The sequence below is a fragment of the Melospiza melodia genome, chromosome 5 (assembly GCF_035770615.1).
Source record: "Melospiza melodia melodia isolate bMelMel2 chromosome 5, bMelMel2.pri, whole genome shotgun sequence".
NCBI lineage: Eukaryota > Metazoa > Chordata > Aves > Passeriformes > Passerellidae > Melospiza > Melospiza melodia.
Genome location: NC_086198.1, coordinates 37686478 through 37708973, shown reverse-complemented (window position 1 = coordinate 37708973; position 22496 = coordinate 37686478).

The window sequence follows — 22496 nt, the reverse complement described above, 5'->3', positions numbered from 1 at the left end:
ATTTTTTAATAGCTTAAATCAATTAAACATTCCCACTAGATTTTTATGGGCTAGGTTGTGTTCCTTTGTTGGCTCTTAAGCCTGATATTTCATTGCTGACTCCTTGGAGCCCAGGGAACACAGAATTTTTTCCTTAACCAACCATTTCAGCAGGCAGGAGACTAGAATATGAGGAAACAAACTCTGTATTTAGTCAGAATTGCGAATTGTTATTCTTTAGAGTTTGAAAGAGTGTGACGAATGCTGCATTCATTACAGATTCACCTTTTGTCCTCTCCTTCCATCCTTATTGATATCTATAATGAAATATCTGTCAACATTTCAGACAAGTTTTGCAGAACTCAGACTTAAAAGTTGAGAAAAACTTTCAAACTTTTAATGCCATTTTTATTTGGGGAAAAAGCATGAGAAATTGACAGGGTACTCAGCTCAAGTTCAGGAAATGGAGCAGGAGTTCTGAATCCTGGAGTTTATATTCTCATTCAGGACAAAACTTGTACAGCTGAGCTCAGTTTTTCTAGTTAAGCACCACATTCACTTAAACACTATAACCATACTCATTTTGCCTTCTGTTCTGCTTTGCCCATGAGCTCCATTACTGTAGTTCATGTCCCCTACATGAATGACTGAAAGAAATTGATATATTTGGAATACCTTCATGTGGTAACTTTGGAAACCACTCAGAGCAGAGGCAGTGTCTTGTTTTCACCTGAACCCTGGCTACTGTGAAGCATGAAATCAAACTGATAAATATCCACAATCAGCCTTCATTTGATATTTATATTTTGTATCTGAGGATTTGTACATGATTAAATGCAATCCATGTGAAGCTGATCCATGGACTCATCCATTGCTTCCTTTGATAAATTCCAGGAATTTATAGATACTTATTGCCTGCCTTTTCCTTGTGTTAATCTTGCCAGTTATTTGTGTCTTCAACACAGGTACTTCCAAGGATTGAAAGGTCCCGTGAAATGAAGGGGGATCCTTCCAAGTCTAGGCTTCACATACCAAATAGAGCATTACTATTGATCACCCAGTGCCTGTTGTGTGGGGAAACAGGAATCAGAGTTGCTGCTTTTGCTCTCACATCCTCCATGAATAATAATCTCAATGACAGATAATTAGAAATTCCAAAGTCATATAAAATGCCAAAGATGCTCTAAAAAGAGTGAGTGACTACAGTGACTCAAAGCTGGAAATATCTTTATATTTTAAACTGTGGTTTTCCTGCAAAAAACCCCACCAACAAATAAGTTGTAAAGGATATGGCTTATGGTTAAAGTTTATGGCTTTTAATATTTTTTAGATTTTCAATATATTACCGCAGGAAAAAAACCCAACCTCTAATTGTAAGATTCTGGGTCTCTCCTGAGACGAAAATGTAGAAACATTATTCTTATACTGGAATCAAGATCTAAGCCCACAATTCTTCTCTCAGAGAGAAGCTGCACATTGATTTGTTTCTGAGGGAATCAACCATTCATCAAATTATTGATTTAGAAAACCCATTTTTGAGTTCCTGTTGCAATTTGATATCACAGCTCAAACCTGTCAAACATAACCTTTGTTTCAGTTGCTTTCACAAATATTTCTTGCTTTCCATCAAGAGATCTAGGGAAATTAGTTTAAACAAGCAGAACCTCATTTGTTTTATGTAGTTATGTAAGTTTTGTTTCTGCTGAATATAACCTTTAATGAAGTAGGGCAAGATGCTGTGGGAATCCACAAAATCAGAGGGTTTTGGGAAAGCTGCAAAAGGCAGGCCTCAGAGACAGCAGAACTGTGATGAGAGCTAAGCAGCAGCCATGAGATTGGTCAGCAGAAAAATTATTTAAACTGTAGAAAAGCAAGGACAAATAGAACAATGGTCTGTGTATTAACGCTTGTCTAGAATAACTCTCTAAGCTACAGAAGAGTTTATCTAGCAAGATATTAAGAAGGTTGGAGCTTAATAATGGAGCTCTGTGCATTGTGTTTAAGGCTTACAAGCAGGTATTGTATTTGAAATAAGCAAGCATTGTTTCAACCAAAGGTACCTGTGCTTATAGTGGTTGGATGGAACTACTGTCAATGTGCTTTTGCTTTGTGTGGTTGGTCAGAAAACTTATAAAGTGAGTTGTAAGATTAAGTTCTTTGTCTGCTGCCTGGGATGTGAGCTGGTGGCATCTTCCCATTGTCATAACCATGTAATGAGAGTGATGCTGGAAAATAAAACAGCTCAAGGCAGTTCCACAGCAGCCCCATCCCGTTTGTGATTTGTACACAGACCCCGGCTGGTGATTGCTGCTATTCATTATCACCTTAGAAAACAGTAAATTTTCATCATCTTTTCTCAAAGAGACATTTTGAAAGGCTGTGCTGCTCATCCATGTGTTCTGTATTGAAGAGAATTACAGTGACTGGGAGGAATTCTTGCCATGGTGATAATACTGCTTGCTGCAGGCAGCACTAGATGGTGCAGAGGCTATACGTTGAAGCTGACTAAATATGTTTTTTTCCCCCTCTTTGTTTGTATTTTGGGGTGTGTTTGTTCAGTTGCTGTTGTTGCTGTTAGGTTTTTTCCCTTGGCTTGGTTCACAATAACTCTTGAGACTGACAGAGTTGCTGAAGGAGGTGAGTAGAGGAAAGGAGCCCAGAGTACTCAGCTTGAGCCAGTTTATTCAAGTCTGCATCCATTACATTCAGGCACATAACCATATCTGGTATGTGAGGAATAAATAAATTAATAAAAAATTACACTTTAAAACCAAGTTACACTTTAAAAAGCATTTTAAAAATTAGTGGATATCTCAGGTTATGTTGTTTTTGTATGTATTACCCCATTAGCAGTAAACCTCATTCCCTTCTGTGAAATTCTGGTGGAATTCCAGTTAAATTTCATTAAATTTAATTTAATTGTGTTGGCTTCCTATATAATTAACAGCAGTTTTCATAAAGGATCAGGCCTTATAATAGCATGAAACAATTATCTTGGAGGTATTGGTCAACATGTGACTCAAGTATGTAGTCATAGGCTGAGGAGAAAGGAATTTTGGTAAAACTGCATTTCTGATTAAGAGTTTTTATTTGTTTATCAGATGTAGCAGTATTTACCCAGAGTGTCACGGAATGCAGCCCAAAAGTGCATGTGGTGTGTTTGCCCTGCTGTGCCTGGGGCTCTGGGTGGGAAATTATTTTTTTGGCTGGTTGCTATTGCTCAGACCTCATGACCTCATAGAAATGAGCACTCCTCCTTCTGGTCCTTAGGATGTAAGTATATAGTTAAAAAAATATTCAGCCAAACTCAGAATTAACTAAAAAGAAAAAAAAAAAAAGGAAAAAGAACACAGAAAAAAACTTAAATATAGCTCTGCCTGGAATAAGTTTGGGTAGCGAGGCATAGGAATCTCTAAGTCTGTTGTGACAGATGCTCAGGGAAAAGAAATTATCAGCAGCTTTTTTGTTTTTGCTGATCTAAACCAGGATTACACAAGTAAGATAAGTTTTATCTCCACTAACTGCTTGATTTCCCATTTAAACCCCTATTTAAAGATTGTTGAGGGTTTATGAATATTTAAGAAAGATAACCCCAAACCCCACAACAAATACCATCTCAAAACCCCAAAGCCTAAGCCAGACATTTAATTATTGCCCTGGCAGAGGTAATATAGCATAGCTGCACCACTAACTCCTGAGACAGCCTTGGAGGATCCGTGGCCTCAGCCTAAACAGCCTGGGAAAAAGCTGATGCTGCTGCATATCCTCACAAGGTTCTGCTCAATCCATTCTCTTTTATTGAAGCAAAATGAGCAGAGGGCTCAGCCGCAGACAATTAACGTAGAATTAATGCATGATCCTATTATAACATGCTTAACCTTTACTAGATCTCTTAATTTAGTTTAATTCAATCCTAATCTTCAATTAGATCAAAATAATTCCTCTTTGAGAGGTAATGAGGAAGAACATCTTGGGTGGGGTGAGGTACAGTGACTCTCAATGGCTGCGCTGATGTAATCAAGGGTTTCATCACCAGTAACTGTACACCAGAGTGTGTTTTTCTTGCTGTGACTATTCTGTAAATAAGCACTTCACAACGCTTCTCCTGACCTCTTTTTGAGTTGAATACTATATGCTCAGCACTTCAAGATCTCATGGGAAGTGTACTTTCAGGGTTGAACCTGGTCTGGACCTCATGAAGACATTTAAAGGCATGTGTGAAGACATTTAATGTGCATTTAAATGCACATTAATCAAGTTATGGCAACTTGTCAGAGAATTATAGAATCTCAAGGGGATTGTTATAAATCCCATTGTATGAAGCTTGTTCACTTGATCAAAGTGGTATTGCTGAGTGTATTCTGGATAAAACATCAAGGCAATAGCAGGAAAAGTTATCTCAAGAGAGGTTAAAATTTTTTTTGACAGCTGATGATCATCAGTTTGGTCATCAAGTTTGGTCATCAAGCCCAAAATGTTGGCATTTTGAATGAATAGAAGAAATTAGAGCAGGTAGTCTCTAGCAATGGGGGGTGTTACAGTTGTATTTAATTTGGTTACACATCTAATGTGGCTAATTATCTAAAAGACAGTGACTTTGAATTCTTCCAGCTGCAGAGAGCTGAAGCACAGATGGGGAGCACCCTCTTGGAGGCTCCCTAGCTTTGTTATTGGAGCTGTGGCTTGCCCAGGAGCCCTGTGGGCAGACTAGAGAGGATGAGGCTGAGGAAGGTTTATAGCATGGTGTTCATTCCCCCGTCTGTGTACTTTTACATGTTTCCCACAATAATAGAGCTGTCTCCTCTCACTGCCCAGAAATACTGACGCATAGCCAAGATATCCACTGTGTTTTCTCAGTTGCCCTCAGCAGTAAATGTCCTTAGAAAACCAAGTTGTGTCTTTGGATAAAAATTATTCTAAATAAACAGGCTGCTTAGGAGACAGAAGAAGACTTTTTAAACTAAGATTTAGTTCCTACAAGTTCATTTTTCTGTTTCAGATAGGGTTTATCCTCATAGGCACATGATGCAATGTACCACAGACTTGTCTTCTACTCCACCCCATTGAACATAAACCAGACTTTTTGGAGATCAAAGTCATAAAAATTGCAAAAGGCAGCTATTTAAGTCATTGAAGTCATATGCTTTTTAAGGCAGGTTCATTCCCAAGTGTAGATTAACTATAGAGTTTGATTTTTTTTTTCCTTTTTAAATGTTATTTTGGAATGGACAAATCTTTGCATTCCAGTTTTAATAGGGGATTTTGATAGGGAATTTAATAGACATCTGCAGTAGAACAAACTTCTGGCAGAATATTGAATATTATCTGTTTGAGATATTTGCTGTGTCTGAATTTCTCATCTGACTTCTTCACCTGCAGCCCTGTGTCCCTGGGAGTTTAGAACAAAAGGCACTGGCCAGGTTAGCTGCCATCCTTCCAGAAGTTTCTTCTTTTCTCTTGTCTTTCTTCAGTTTTCCTGTCCAAGGGGATCTCAGGATTTGGGTTTATTTTCTTGCCTTCTGGGCTCTGTGGGGCACTTCTGTGTAGTTTTGCATCTCTGCAAGTAGACAATGAAAACATCAGTGAACTGCAAACATTCCAGCCTTTCATTCCTGTCATATTGCATTTTAGGAATGCCTTTTACAATTGAAAATGCTTAAAGGTGTCTGAAGTTACAAAGAGCTACTAGAGCAGTGATCATCTGCCCCAAAATACCTGTTAAAATCAGGAGAGAGCAAGGTATCCTTATAAGAAATAGGGTGGAGGAAAAGTGAGAATATCATATAGAAGGAGGAAAGGGCAACCTCAAAGATGACCCAGCCTGAACCTTTTGAGATCATCTTCAACCAGTATTTTATATCTGCTTTTCTAAGACTTTCACTATGCTGTTTTTTAAAGCAAATGCAAGCAGGCAAAGCTCAAACTGCATGAGGATGTGACTTGTGTGGGGTCACAGTAAGCGAGATTTACACGTGGTAGCTGTAACTCAACTGGCACCATAACAGTTAAAACATCATAACAGTTAAAAATCTGGAACTACCCCTAGGTAGTCTTGGAAATAGAAAATGAGTTTTATATCTACATATTATATTGAAATGGTAAATGAATTATTAAAAAGTACCAATCAAAGAAATGTAGAACACCAAATTAATTAATTGTATTGAGAAATATATTTCTCAATGAAATTCAGGGCACTTAAATCAGGTCTCAGGCCTTATTTAAAATTCATCAATCAATTGTAATTTTTCAGTGCACTGGGTCACACACCCAAATATAAGCCCATGAAACTATCTGTAGTTTGAAACTTGGCCAGACATTTTTCAGGTTCTGAAATCCATCCAGAATATGTTTGCAGAAGGAATATTTCCACAGATTTTCTGTGGAAAATATTTTGCATGTTAGAGAAATAGATAGATGGATCTTAAAGAAAAGTAAAAAAAGGATAGATGGATCTTAAAGTAAAAAAAAAGTTGGAACATTGAAAAAAATTTGTATTGGAAGAGAGATCTGCCTAATGTTGTCTAATTAAAAACTTATAGGCTGTATTTCATCAAAAAACAAATGCTCTTTCTTTACTTATAAAAGAAATAACTTCTCACAGAAAGACCTCTGCTTCTGTCTTTTGACAAATGTTAGTGGAGAAGATTGAATCAGACAGGTTAGGGTGTAGTTTGGATAAAAAGTTCTTGAGGTTCTTCAGGACTAACACTTACCTTGAAAGGAATCTCCCTGTTTTCTGCTTTGCCATATTGTTTGTAAGTTAGTTCATTCTATTTTGGTTCTTTTTTGTGGCTTCCTCTGTGGTGAAGACATTTTATTAGAAACAAGACAAAAATATTTATAACTGTATTAAAATACTTCTTTACACACTCGTTTCCTCTCCAGTGCACCAATTTAAAATATTTTTTTCAAGTTTACACTTTGCAATCCTCCCTTAATGTATTGGAGTAGTTGAAGCAGAATTTTGAGTCAATCTAGGTACAGAGATAGCAATCCTGGGCAGTGCAGGATCTGTGCACTCAAAGATGACACCATGAAGTATCTTTTAATGAAGAAAATGTTTTGGCAGATAAGGAGGACAGGCTGAAATGCATGTTAAATACTCTCCAGTATCAAGTGATAACATCTCTCTAGTGTGCTTTGGGATGTCTGTAGACACATTAAAATCAACTGAAAATTTTCAAATCTCAAACCCCTTGATTCTAGCACATTTTTTTAAATACAACTGATGTAGTTCATTAGTATTTTGAGAAAAATCAAGCAGACTTTTCAACACTCAGCCACAGAGTTTGGAAATATTCAAATATTTCCATGTTTAGAGGCCTCTGTGGCCACAAAGAAAAATATGCTAATTTCAACCAGATCTTTGTGTTCTCAGTTGAAGTAGTAGCTAGTATATTATAGACATATCCAAAGCTGTTCTCCTCCCAAGAGATATTATAGCTGTGAATGACTCTTGGAAAACAATATTAACTTGCTGCCACAACCGGATGAGCTATAAAAACGAGTACAGATAATAATGTGTTATGTTTTCTTGCTTCTGCAGCAGCCAGCTTGAATTTTTGCCCCTAATTTCTTACAAAGAAAATAGCTTTCAGGGCTTTGCTTCTAGAAATTGTGGTGGAATTGCTTTTTATGATCTCTTCCACTTTGTTGCTGCCATACATCTGGCAGTCAGGCAAGGGCCACAGGACTCTGCACTCAAACCTTTGGCTGTTACCACTACCTTTATGGTTGTTGCAATTAACCTTCCTGTTCCTCATAAATTGTTTTCACATTTTTATTTTTTTCCCCTCTGGAAAACAAGCAAACTTATTTTTCAAATGGGTGTTTGTTCTCCTTGTGGGATGTTGTTGTAATGGTCAAGGCTTGGTCATAATTTTACCAATGGGGGATGTACAAGATCGACACTTTACCAATGGGATCACAAGATTCACCACCCAAGTGTGAGCAGTTGTTCTGAGTGAGCCACTCCTGAGATATGGATCTGAAGTCAAGATATGGCTTCCATTTCAAATCTAATTGCAACGAAATTTCAGTTGAGTATTTGTTTGATTCCAGTAAAACTTCATGTTCAGTTCCATTTAGGCTGAAAGAGGGGCTTCTAGGGAGTTCTGGAACAGGCTTTACTCAGAGACTTCTACATTCCTGAAGACGCTGGCTTGCCACTCTCCTTCAGGGACCTGCCTTGGACATGCTTGTCATGCCTTTGCAGTGATGCCCCTACAGCAAATGTTTGCCGTTTTCATTAAAAAACCTTTTCATGAATAATTTTTGCCTGTCTCATGTTCTGGTACTGAGTTTACAAGCACCTGGTGTAATATCCTGCGTCAGCAGCCAAAGCCTCAAATGTGAAGTCTCATCCCAGATTTTTATTTCAGGTGAGCAATTCAGTGTGATCACTGTGGGCAATGCAACTGGAGAACTTTGTTCTGTTCTTTCTTTTGTTTGACTTGTCATGGGTTATGACCAGATTTCCTCAAGATGAACAGTATGCTGAAAACAAGATTTAATTAACATTGGTTAACACTTCCATGCAAAAATTTGTGATTGAACTTTCCCTTTACATCTGCTAGTAATGAATGGACTCGGAAGGACAGGCTCTAAAACCAAGGGACAGAGTGGTCACCTCAGTGGTCACCAGGATCTTGATGTCTGGCACATTGGGAATACTCTCAGTTGTGTCTCTGCCATTAAAACTGCCCTGGCTGTGGCCTTTGCGAGCAGCTGGGAAGCCTCAAACCATATACTATATAACCAATATAATAGATAACCAACATATAACCAATAAAAAGAGCACGGATTAGTGCATGGGACCTGGAGCTGAGCAGCCAGGCTGGGGCCCTCTCATGATAGGGACAAAAAATGGGGGCCCAAGGAACCCCAGTGCCTCCCCAGCTCTTGGCATGGACTGAAGGTTGCCCACTTTCTTTGTACCATTTTCAAAATGTGTAATTTTAATTTTTTTTTTTTTTTTGTTCTTGGACACAGGAAGAAAACAGAAAGTTAACACCCGTTAATGTAGTTCTTTTCCTTCTGGAATGAAATTAGATTTTAGCCTTTGTGTCTTAGCCTTGTGAAGAGAAGTGTGGGGGAATTCAGCAGACCTGATCACGTTATGGTTTAGCCCAAGTGAGACAGATGTGCTGTGGTCAGGCTGCCTCACTGTCTGTTCTGTGGCAGGGGGAATTTATTTTACTCCTTTTGCCCTCAAGAGAAGGCAGCCTGCCACCTGTGAATAAACTGGGAGGTCATTTTACTCGAGAGAATAGGTGGTGAAGAAGACAATGGGAGAAAATTAGTGTCAAGAATATTTCTTAATTTTTTTTTCTTTGTTGTAATGCAAACTTGCAATGGCTTTCCAATCTAGGAGCAACTTATGGAAAACTCTCTCAGTTCAATGTAGGTTTACATGGGATTTTGAAATCATTCATTCAAACCCTTGAACTTTGAGAACTGACACCAAAGTTTGGCACAAAGCCATTTTCTTAAGAGCAAAAATTTTGTTTGGTTCTTTTTTTTAAGGCATCATGTTAGAACTTTTATGGCTTAGGTTCATCTTTCCTCAAAGCAGTGCTGAATAGATGGCAGTGGCTGTAAAGCTGTATTCCAGAGAGCAGGGTTTCCAGGAGCCCACTCCTAGCATCCCTCTCTTTGCCATCAGCTCTGAATTTCTTCCAGTTTTGTGCCACAGCCTCTGTTTCCAAAAGCTTGGTGAAGGTTACTTGTTCAGTGATACTGAGATTGGTGGAGCCTGGGATGGTTCTTGATGTGTTCTTGGCAAGGAAAGCCTTACTTAATGGAAATTAACTTTTTCTGCTTTGTAGGTGCTGTTAGGAATCGAATGTAGGTACCTCATACGTTGTTTTACTTCCATTGTAAAAAATGGTGCCCTTCCATTCAAGAAGGAAAACCTGCCTAGAGTTTTGCTTTCTCATGCCTTGTTTGCTGTGCTAGGAAGGGATGTTCTGACATTTTCTATTATTATTATTACATTTATTTTTATTATTCCTTTTATTTTAGGATCATTGATCTAAAAACCAAATCAAACTAACAACCTTTCCCCCTAAAACCCAAGAACGTATTTAAAATGGAAAAAACTCTGACATTCATGCGAGCAGTCCATGTACATGATTTGGAAAGTTTTTTTACTCCAGAAAGTTGCTACAAATAATTTTGCCTTGGTCACAGTGGTTAAATTCCCCAAAAGTGGAATGCTTTTTGTAATTGACTGTGAAATCATCACTGAAAGTTTGTGCTCAGGCTTCAGACTTAGAAAGCCCAGAAAATGTCCTGAAGTTTGGCTGGAGCACCTTCAGTGTCTTGTGAAGCCAGTACATGCTATATTTGATTTTACTTCTTTCTTGTGGCACATCCAATGTTACATTGCACCATCTTTTTCTTCTTTTGCACAAAAGTGTGAAGCCTCCCTCTAGATGGCCCATTGAGATCTTTGTCATGGTTTGTGTTCATAACAATTTCTCTGTTTAAAATTCTGTCAAGGCTTTAGGCTTTCCCTGAGATGAAGGCAGTGACTTTAAGCTTTTCATGGAGACAAATCCTTCACGACCACAACAAAACAAAAGCTTGTAAATACAAAGAAAGCAAATTCTTCTTGTCAACTCTTTATGAAAGAGGGAGAATATGATTCCATAAAGCGTGTCTATCTGCTGGAAAGCTGCTTAACTGACTTAAAGCTATGGCTTTCTAAATATGTTTTTCTTGCTATTACCTTACTTTTAGAGAGGTTATGAAGACTTTTGTGTCTGGGAAATTGAATTTTGCCCTTCAGAGCAGAATCTGAGGTCAGAGAACTTTGCTGGCAGATTTGTGATCCACAAGATCCACTTCTACTTGAGATACAAATATATAGGTTCTGCTTGTCAGAAGGAATAGGTAGATGGGGAATTTTGCCTCTGAAAAGGCTGTGTTCTGTACTGGGAAGTTTACTGGAAATGAGACTAAGTGCTCCCTTTTTCTTTTTTCAGAGTGACACACGCATCTCTTTTTGTTAGCATATCTCTTGCAGCTTTTTCTGATGAAAGCCTGATTACTCTATAAGAAATACAATTAGAATACAAAAGTAGGTCTGATTTGGACAAAAAGGGAATTATTTTTCCATTTTGTGGGAAAAACTGAGCCTTGGAAATGCACATGGATTTTCTGGTTCAAATGAACTGTAATAATAATAAGATAATTATTTTATCTGACCAAAGTTTTTTGTGTGTGTTTTTTCCCCTCTGTTCCTCGAATATTTTAGATGGTCAGGATTCCAAATATAAGTATTATCTGAATAAAATTTTGATCTATTTTCCAGTTTACTTATTATTCCCATTCATCAACAGGCTTGAGCATTTTACAGGGATACAGAGCTCTAGCACATTATACAGAGGAAAAAAATAATCACACTGTATTTTCAAATTCAAATAAACAGATTTTTTTTTAAATCTTTAAAAAATGCTCTTGGCATAGAATTCATATTTCTCCCATTCATAAGCTGCTGTGGCTCTGAAAGATTTGATGCTTTTGATAAGAACAAAGGTGCAACCCGGTATTATTTTACCTCTCTGCATTTCTGAGGACATGTGGATTTTGGAAGTGGCACTGATAGTGGGGTTTGAGTGAATGCTTTGCTCTGCTATTTCCATCCCCAAGTGCAGCAGAAAACAAAAGAGCACTGAAGCCCTAATCAGAGCCATTTTCCCCCGTGGCAGCAGCTGCAGGAGCACAGCTCCTCTCCTTCCGCAGGAGGCTCCCTGGGATGCAGGATGCCCTGCCGGGTCACCAGGAGCCACAGACACATTGTCTGTGACATTAATTGCCAGGGAGTGTCACTGGCTGCAGTCTGGAGCTTCTGACTGGCATTGGGAAATACCCTGCTATTTTCCAAGTCCTAATGAAATCAGTTCAGCAGCAAATTCATTGCTAAGCGGATGGGAGAGCCTGCATGTCTGTTACTGTGTTTATAAAGAAAGCTTTGTTTGTGTATCTCTAATTTTTTTTTGAGTGCTTGCATCTTGCTGTGACATTTACCTTATTTTTATGCATGTGGGAGCTTAGTGATCTTTCATTAATTTACAGTTCTTTGTAAGTGGTCAAGACCACAGTAGGACTTTGGGAGAAATCTTTAAAAACCCCCAAAACCAACGCACAAATTTAAACTGTATTTTATCTGCGCTTCAGAAGTTAAAGCCAGGTCTCAGGCTTGTTGCTCTAACCTAAATGCCACTTTGTATAAGAAAGGTGTGACCAGCAATAACCTTACATATGTGCTGTATAACAAAATCTAATCTGCAAATAGCCTGACTTTGAGTGAAGAGTGTAAATTAGCTGGCTAAAATCTTAATGGTCAGAGTGGCTTACAAGGCATGAAAACGCAGGAGAGCAGGGACATATATTGTCTCAGGCACTTCTAAAGTCATCTAAAAACTTTGTTTTCCACAAAACAAAAAGTCAAGATGGTTTTAAGTATGATGTGGGGGTGATAATCTGGTATCTGAAGTTGGACTTTAGATGAACAGAATTCAGGATACGCAGTTCATGGAAACTTTCAAACATTCCTACGCAGGGCAAATTCTTAATTAGGGGTCAGACCTGTGAGCCAGTCAATTGGGAAATGCTGCTGAATCATGTAAATGGCAACTAGATCTGGTCCAAGTTATTAATTTTTTCTATTCTAGTATATTCAGTGATTCTGCACATTACAGTAACTCAGCCTCTTCCTTACTTGAATGTACACTAGTCACTGCCTTCAAATTTTGGCTGAGCTCCCTTGTTGTCATACAAAATGCACTGTTGTGTTTACTTTGTTTATATTTTTCTATCTGGGAAAACTCTGGCACACAGAGAACTGCAATTCCTGTCATCACACTGATGTTCTTGACAAACATGTTTGCTTCTGAAGGCACAGCTTAAGGGAGAGGCAGAGATGTGTATAAAAAAAGGAGGAAAAAAAAGTATATGGAGACAAATCCAGGATGAAACTAAAACCACATGGTGTTAGAGAGTGAGAATTGCAGCAGCAGGCCTTTGACAAGAGAGTGCTGCTCTGGACATGCAGGTAATTGAAGACAGACAAAAGGATGGTTTTAAGCAGAGTTTTATTGGGTTAATAGAGCAGGAATATTTCCGATAAGTCCAACATGGTGTTACAGGATTCTTACCACATAACTCATAACTCAGGATCACTGTTCTTCTTTGGTTTACCCACAGGACTTAGCTTGTAACTGGAACATAAAGAATATGGCCTAAAATAGCACAAAACTTCATTTTTTTGCTTGACCAAAGTTTTGCTAAAGCTATGCCTTAAACTGCAGACATAGTGGAAAGTACAGGTAGTGGAAAAGCAGAGTAACAAATGAGGAAATCTCAGGTAATAGTATTTTTATTTCACCTCTGTATGGGTGTGCTTGAAGTAAAATCTGATACTAGCTAAAAGAAGCTCATATGACTAAGCAATAAAGTATGTTATGCTTAAGTTGTGATAGGTTACTTTGGCAAAATATTGGTGAGCAGTTGATTAAGAATGTGACTCAGGGATTCCAGTGCTTTATTAACAATACAAAATGACTAACTAGGACAGAGATCAGGGTCTTTTATGAACATTGTTCTCTGAAGTCTCCTTTTTGCCACCTCAAATGTACTTGCTGACCTTCATATTTGTTTTAGTTGCTGTTCATTAGTGAAGCAGGTAATAAACCAAATGTTTGTATTATAAATCCTATTAGTTCATGGGCATTCTTAAAAAATAGTATGTGTTGGCTCTTTAGAGTCGGAACTCAATGTTTGGGAGAGTGTATCAAAATATGAATGACAGGCCTACAGGTTCAGTCTTTAGGGGTCCTTCCAGATTTATATGATAAAACTTAGGAAAGAGTGAAACTCAATATTTCCAGACCTTTAAGGGTTTCTTCTGTAGTCTCAAAGTCACCCAGAAAAGTATTCTATCTCCTTATGAAAGATTTCATGAGTTTTATTTTGTTTATTTTTTAATCCTATGAGGGCTGTCAGAATAAAAAAAATAAAGGTTAAAATAATAAATTTAGGTTAGTGACATGAATAATTAGTAAGGTATCAAATACTAATATAGTATTTATTCTGTGAACTCCCTGTCAGTGTTTAACTGATGACATAAGACAGTTGGTATATTTTTCTCTTTTTCTTTTTTTATTTTTGACTGTTCCAATAGAAGAAGTTCTTGATCCCTAAAGCAGGTGCTGGGTTATTTTAAGTGGTGCTAAGAAGTTGTGTTGTTATTGATGAAGGAAAAAGATAAAATCCCAAACAAACAGATCCACTCCCCAACATTCTTAGAGCTGGCTAGTCCAACCTATATCAGCATTAGAGAATCTGGAAGTGGTTTTCAAGTTGGTAGATCCATTTAGGTTTCTTGGGCAAGTCCCTTCTTGCTGACATACAACCACTGTGATATCTGAGGGTGAAAACCCTGGACAAGAAATGGCAATGGGAGTTTATCACCAGCTGGGGGCTATTTGCAAACCATGAATGAGATGGTGCTGCTGTGGAATTGCCTTGTGCTGTTTTATTTTCCAGCATCACTCTCATTACCTTGTTATGACAATGGGAAGATGCCATCAGCTCACATTCCAGGTAGCACACAAGGAACTTAATGTTACAGCTTACTTTGAAAGTTTTTTGACCAATCACACAAAGCAAAAGCACATTGACAGTAGTTCCATCCAACCACTATAAGCATAGGTACCTGTGGTTAAAACAATGCTTGCTTATTTCAAATACAATACCTGCTTGTGAGGATTAAACACAATGCACAGAGCTCCATTATTAAGCTTCAACCCTCCTAATATCTTGCTAGATAAACTCTTCTGTAGCTTAGAGAGTTATTCTAGACAAGCATTAATACACAGACCATTGTTCTATTTGTCCTTGCTTTTCTACAGTTTAAATAATTTTTCTGCTGACCAATCTCATGGCTGCTGCTCAGCTCTGATCACAGTTCTGCTGTCTCTGAGGCCTGCCTTTTGCAGCTTTCCCAAAACCCTCTGATTTTGTGGATTCCCATATGAGTTTAGTGCTTGGTAAAAGATGCCCTCCCCAGAGTTCTGGGGGGCAGGACCCCACGCTCCAGCCAGGAAATGCTTAACTGGGGGGGCACAGGGACTGGCCTGACCTGTTCACTGCAGTGCTGAACATTCACCATGAGGGCAGTGGCTTTCTTTTCCCATGTTCCAAGTGTCAAACACTATTTGGTGCCTGAAACCATTCTCAGGAAAGCATTTGTTGTGTTTGTGCTGCTTTACTTTAATCTGTATACGGCCGTGATTCGGCTTCTTTGCTGTGGTGTGGGCTGCACCTGAGCTGGGCTTTGATGCTAAAGCAGTTGTGTAGTGCCAGACTTGCCTTGCAGCCTTTCCTAAGGTGGAATTCCTTGCAAGATCACTGCCCAAGGCAGTGGGAAGAGCTGGGACCTGTGTGGAAGATGGATGACTGTGAGACGGCTTGGTCTTCCCGAATCCTGTCGCTCTGAGCTGCCTTAGGATGAGTGGAAAAGGACAGATCCTAGAAAAGAGGGTGCACCAGTTGAAGTTTAGGGAAATTATTGGCAGATAAAGTGTCTTGTTATTTTGTCTCAATTTGAAAGATAAATGGGCACATTAAATGCAGAGGTCTGAGTCTAGCAAACATCAAGGCTTTCCCTGCTAATCAGTAATTTGAAAGTTACTCTTTCCCAGAAAAAATTGTTGTCAGAGACATTCTTCTCAAAAGGCATTTCTGGCCTGCCTGCTTCTGACCTGCCTATTATTTACACTTTCCTGGCATGAATAGAGAACATTTAGTGAACATTCTGGTTTCCTTCCAAACTATAAATGAACTACTGCAGGTGAACCTGGTTAAATGTCAGTGATCTGCTGCACTAATTGTAAGAGGCTTTAAGCATTCAATTGCTAATCTTTGCAGGCTCTAAAATTTTAATTCATTATTAAGAATTTCTAAATCATAAAATCTTTTGGATTCCAAAAATTCAGAAAGCAGTTTGTGGTGTAAATGGCAGATTATTTGTTAAAACAAGGTGAGAAGCTTGTCATTGTGGTTGACTTTCAGTTGTAGCTTAATTGTTGGAAATTATTTCAGTTATACACATAAGAAAGATTAACTTTTACACAGGCCTTGAGAATTCCTTGTTAATTTTGTGCATTGTGTGCAAAAATAAACTTTCTCAGTGACTTTGAAGCTAACCTTACACATGGCAGCTCTGTGAAAAACTGTTGCCACTCAGTTCAACCATTTGCAGCATTGCTTTGAAGTGATGGTTTGGGCCACATTCATCCCCTCTGGAAAAGTTACTGAGGCCATTAAATGAGGAATATGGCCCTGAGTTCTTGTGCAGGTTTGCTAAGGAACATTGCCATATGGGCCAGTGTGCTACCAATATGATTTAAAAGGCATCTGAGCCAGAGCAGGGGAAATAAAAATCCTTACATTTGCAAACTGTGATTATGATTGTTGATGTGTATGAGTCTCTAGATTTGAAAAGAATTCATTGTATTCCCTGTTGCTTCTAAGTTCTTTTAAACTTTCTAAATCCTTTCTTATCCCTTTGATCTGAAACAGAATAAATCTGATCTGAATGAAAGCTATTTGTCTGTAGAATAATAATAAAAATATCATTTTTCTGTACAGAGAGCTGAGGGTTTAAGTGTGAAAGCTTTTGGGGTTTTAGATGGTCCATATTTTGAATTTGCTATAACTTTGCCTCCCTGCCCCCCTCCCTCTTTTATTTTTTCCTCTTTTTCTTTTCTTGTAGAAATTTTTTTATGCTGCTTGGGCTTCTTTCCATGTACTTTTGCAGAGTGTGTGTGTAGTTAACAAGATAAACTGGAAAAGAAAGAAGAGGTTTACTTATAAATTTCAGTTAATTAGTGGTCTGAGGGGCTCTAAACCAGCAATATTGACCTCTACTCAAAAATGTATCCACAGTCACTAAGAAAGGAAATGTTTGGAAATGCTGCTGTCCCTAGCTGGTCCTAGGTGTGACATTCAATGCAGCACAGCCCTAAATCCACTCTACATTGCTGCACTGAATGTATTTAAAGTTCTTGCCAGTCAGTTTTTGACCCTTTGGCCATAGTCCACCCAATGTGAAATCCAATTGCTTGTGAATGGGTCCAGTGTTTGTACCCGCACAAATCTGCTTCTTTGGCTTTTACAGTTATTCCTGATTTTTTTTCTTTTTTATTTTGCATGCAACAGGGCTTCCTGACATCTGCTTCAAATAAAATTTTTTTTCTTGTAATATTCATATATGCCCCCTTGTCCTGTCATGTGTACTAAAGTGAAAATAATTCTTGAATAGACATCCATATCATGTAGGATTTTGTGTACTTTTCATAAAGGCCATCTGGATTTGATCCTGCTGGAGAGAGGCAGGATGCTTTGTTTCTTGACAGAGTTTTCTATCAGAAACGCTGTCAGGAAGGAATCCATGGGCCTTTCTTCCTTTCAAACCTGAGATAGCCCCGAGTCTGTCTACAGCTTTGCTTCAGTGGCTTTTTGGAAGTCAGAAGTCACAACCACAACGGGCTTGAACAGCCCAGCTAGCTCAGGAAGGGGTTTCAGTAATGGTGCCACAGACTTTCATTTATGGAGTCTGCAGAGCTGCAGCAGGCACTTTGCCAGGGCAGCAAATTACCATTATTTAACATTTCTGAAACTTTTAATTGAGCTTGTTTTAGGTTTGCAGGCAAACTGGAGCATGTATTGCCATCCCCCACTCAAGAATGTTCTTGGCTTCTCCATGAGCTCTCCTAAGTGGTCCCAGTTCTTATAATAATGTCATCCTAATGAGCTGTGCAAAACATGGGGTGTTTTGTTCTGGGGGCTTCATGTGCACCAATTTTGCCTTCAGTCCACGTGGGTCTGCACCCCATGATTTTTATTTTGAGTTTCAGGTTCATGGGGAAAGAAAAAAAAAAAAATAGAAAAAGCACTGTTTGACAGGGGTTTATGTGGGTCCCGTAAACTGCCCCATATTCTCTCTAAAGATGTGTGAATCTTAGTTAACCTTTTATGAAAAGTTTTGTGTTTGTAAAGAAATTCAAAAGGGGCACATTGTGGAGTTTATGACTTCATTGTGAACATTTTTTACAGCTGTAATCCTTCCTTCTGAATGTTGTTATGGCTGCTGCTCCTACTGCATGGCTAAGGTAACAAAATGGTTCCTCTCATAAAGCCCTATTTGCAGATGGCTTGTGAAACATTCAGCTTTGCAGATGAATTGTTCTGTGTCTTGGACTGTGGCCACACATGCATTTTTTTGGAAGACTTGAGCAAAATTGGTTCAATCACTTGTATGAGAGAGGGGAGGAAAACCCAAGTCCAGCAAGGTTGGAAAATAACTTTTACAAGGAAGTATTTTATACTCTGAAAGAAGTGCCTGAACATGTTTTAGGGGGGTTATTTCTGGTTAAATTATAAGCCAAATCCAGGCAAACCTGGAAAATGCACCTGTGGAGTGAGACTGAGCAGAAAAGTTCCAATTCTTTCTGGATATTTTCCTAATCTTTAATAAAGCTATGACTTGGTGAAGAAGGTGCTCCTCATGTTACATCCTTCAGCAGACTAATCCATTACTTAAGAAAGGTGCAGGGAGCAATAAACATAGGGTAGCTTTTTTCTTGGTCAAAACATGAAAGGTTTTCGAAGCCAACACTTTTCAAATGTTTCTGAGTCAAAGCAGGATCCAACTGGAAATGTTTCAATCAAAGGAAGAATTGCATATGGAGGAAAACAGATGAGATTCCTCTCCCTCCTGCCTCACTCTTGGTATGGATTTATATTGTACAAAAGCTCTAATTCCAGTCCTTTTTCTAAAGAATATGTCATGGTTGTAACAAGTAGAGAAGCTCCAACAGAAGCAACCAAGGTTTGGTGTCAGCATAGTGAATTCCTTGGAGATGATCAGCTTGCTTGTGGAAGAGCAGTGGTGGCCTGCATCAGAAACGTTTTCAGGGAGTAGCCTCAGTAACAGCCTCCAGCAGGACTGCAAAGGTCTGTTCATGCCATCAGAAGGAAATGCACATTTTTTGAAGCTGATTTTATGAGTGGTTCAGAAGTACTGCTTAGTTTTGGTACAACTCTTTCTTCACTTTATATCTATGTTTATTTGTGTTTTATTGTGGTTCTTTGGCTGATATAATTCAAGAACTATGAATGTAACAGTTAGTTTGTTGAATAGCTTAGCAACAGTCCTCATTTAAAAAAATAATGAAAACATTAGTTGTCATGCAAAGTATGTTGGATTCTTCTACCCAGTAAAGATGAAATACTTAAAGTATTTCAACTTTAAAGTTGGATTAGTAACTTATGGCCTGATAATAGGACTTTGTTAGCAAATGATGCAGCTGGAAAAAGTAGTATTTTCATTAGACCGGCATTCTGATAATTTTTTATATGGTTTTTAAAAACTAATTTTAGAAACAGGAGAAGAGAATTGAGGTTTTGCTATTCCAATTCATGCAGAAGTTGCTAAGTTAAGGAGCTGGTGGAGCTTGTAGCATTTTCTGCTGGCCTTTCCAGGAAATTGTGCAAGGATGCCTTGAATGAAGTGATGAGGGAAGCAGCCTCCTGGTCTTGTGCTATAAAACCCTGAGCCATTAATATTCTGGTAACTAGGAATAGAAAGGTTTTGGTATTAAATCTGTTTCACTGGAGCAGGTCTTGTTTATGTTGTGGTGATGTTAGAATGTATTGTGTACATCTCTGTTTAAAGGATGGGATAAATGACTTCAGCTTGGCCCACAAATATAAACCATCCTTATTTGGGAGCAGCCCTGTAAAACAGGAATGCACACCTCATTTTAGGTCAAAGCATTTGTGAGGAATGTGTCCAAGGCACCTGCAGAAAATTAAAGCATTTACTCCCCCTGTACACAAAAATTTCAAGAGGTAATTGCCTTCAGTGTGAAACATAATACAGGTCCCATTAGATGGAACACATGGAGTGAAAATTGAATAGATGCCTTGTTGGGAGTGCTTCTGAGAATTAATAGGGCTGCTGAGAGCACTAATAGGGGTGTTTGCCCTGCCCTTGTGCCCAGCCATCCCTATCCTGATCTTTTGGGGTTCATGATGAGCCTGTTGTCATTTGACTCAGCAGACAGACAGACTTGCTCCATGGCACTGGCTCCTGCCAGCAGCTTTGTTCCTGCTGCCTTTGGAGGCTCCACTTCTGCTCCCAGCCCGCCCGGCTCCCTCGGTCTCCGCTCTTGGTCTCCGTGCCAAGGGCTGGCGTGGTGTCTCTGCTTTTCTGTGGCTGCAAGGACCAGGGTGAGAAAGTGGGGCTGCTGGCTTCAGCATCTCGCTTTTATCCTTTCATCCTTTGGGGAACTTCCTCTGAGGAGATGGAGCTGCAAGTTAAGATTTCGCGCTTTGTTCTGGCAGCCGAGCCGCAAATATCCAGTTTCCTCTCTTGCTGTTTGACGTTTTGTTTATGTCTCTGTTACAGAAATAGAGCAAAAGGTCTTTGTGTGCAGGTTTTCTGCTCCCTCTAACTACTGAATGACAATCAGGTTCGGTTTGAAGCTTGCACTGGTGTTTCCTCTCTTCCTGCCAGTTTTGGAGATCTTTGCCAAGTGGAGATTGTGTGCCTGCCCAGCTGCAGTGACTGCTCACTATAGGTTGTGTAGCTATTCAGTTCCATCTCATGGCTGTCAGGTAAACAAGGTGTGAGATGTGCTGTGGAAGCACTCACAGAGCCCTCGCTGTACTTGAAAAGGCAGATGGTGCCCTGGCTGATGGCCTTCACAACAGGAGTGTCCTGCCATGCAACCTTCTGGGCCACCTTGACTCTGCTCCAGAGCTGTTCACTGGGATTGCTTGGAATCCTGCTTGAATTGAATGTTAAAACCTGTTTAAACATGAATGGAAATCTCTAGCCTGCAGTAGTGACCATTAGTTTGCCTGTGTCCTTCAAGCTGCAGTGAAATTGTGGAAAGGTTTATCCATTAATTCCCAGATGTTTTTAGAAGATGTATTGTGGAGTTCATTGTCAGTTTGCAGCCCTGTCAGGTGGGATTGGAATTGTCCCTGCAGTATCACATGTCACAGAAATACCTCAGGTTCTGTACTTCAGGCTGAGGAATAAGCTCCCATGGTTTAATATGTCATGGCATATTGTTGGTTGTGTTTGGGATGGGTGAAATTCAGGGTCCATCCAAGCCTTTGCCTACCTGAGAAGGAAAATAATCCTGAGATGCCTTTTTGCTTTTTCCCTTCTCTCTTTTTTCCCTGCAACATATATAATGATTTCTCTCAAGGGATAGGGAGGAGATGGGAGTCCTCATGTACAGCACTTTATGATTTTTTGGGCCAGACTTATGAAAAGCTATGATCTCTCCTTTTGCCAGCATTAAACATTGGAATAATCAAAATGCCTGCTTCTGTCAGTTCTGACAGCCATCAACAAAATACATGCAGTGCTTTGCACTGCCCCAAAATGCATTTCTTGTTCCACTGCTAGCAGTGATGCTGGGTAATTTTCAGGGTGGAGTTGCTTTTAATAATGTCTAGATAAAACCTGGTTCATTTGTGAGGAACAATTTGGTTTTGTCCAACCATGCTTACAAGCTAAGCATGGAACTGGAAAGGTAGATGCTAGCTTTTTTTGGTGTGTTGTCCTCACTGGTAACCCCAAATTTATACCTATTGTACATGTAGAGAACAATTTGGCATTTATGACAGCTCTGCTGCAAATCAATTCCCAGTTAGAACAAATGGCTTTTTAATGTAAATGCTTAGTAGATGATAACAATCCACAGTTCCATTTCAGTCTGTAGTTCTTCCCTCAAAAACTTCTAAGCTACTTTGATTAATATCTTGCCTTTCCTTACAGACTTCTTCTTTCCATGTGAAATTAGAGACTCAGACATTTAATACATTTGTAATTCAGCATTTCCTTTTAAATAGTGGTTTGAAGATCAAAAGAGCTGGGAGCCTGTGTTGTCTGTATTTTTCCGGAACGGGAAACTTTCCTTCCACTGCTTTAATTGTCAGGGTTTCCTGTCCTTTCCTTGCCCTCACATTATTTCTATGTAACTCTGCTTGTATTTAATTTAGATGGTCAAGTTGCTTGTATAGTTGCCTATGGTTTTCACCAGCATTTTGGGCAAAGTAAAGGTGATATGTATTAAATAGAATCAAACTGGATGCTGAAATTTTAACACAGTTTTGAACGTGAATGTTCCCCAGAGTATTCAGGTCTAGGAAGTTTTGAGTAGGATAATGTAATGCAGTCTTGAGCTTCTGAGCTGCTTTTCTATGTTACTATTTTTCTTTTTGTTAATCACTTTTTGTCTGAAAGTAGCAAAATAGCAATATTCAGCTGTCCTTCTGCTCCTAAAGGAGATTATTAGTGTTGGGGTTTTGCCTCCTGCGCTTTATTCTGTGGCCTAAAATAAGTTCTGCTTAACATTTGGCAAGGCAGTTACTTGCAATTGTGAGGATACTCTTTGGGATTTTAAGATTCCTGGACAGATATTTGA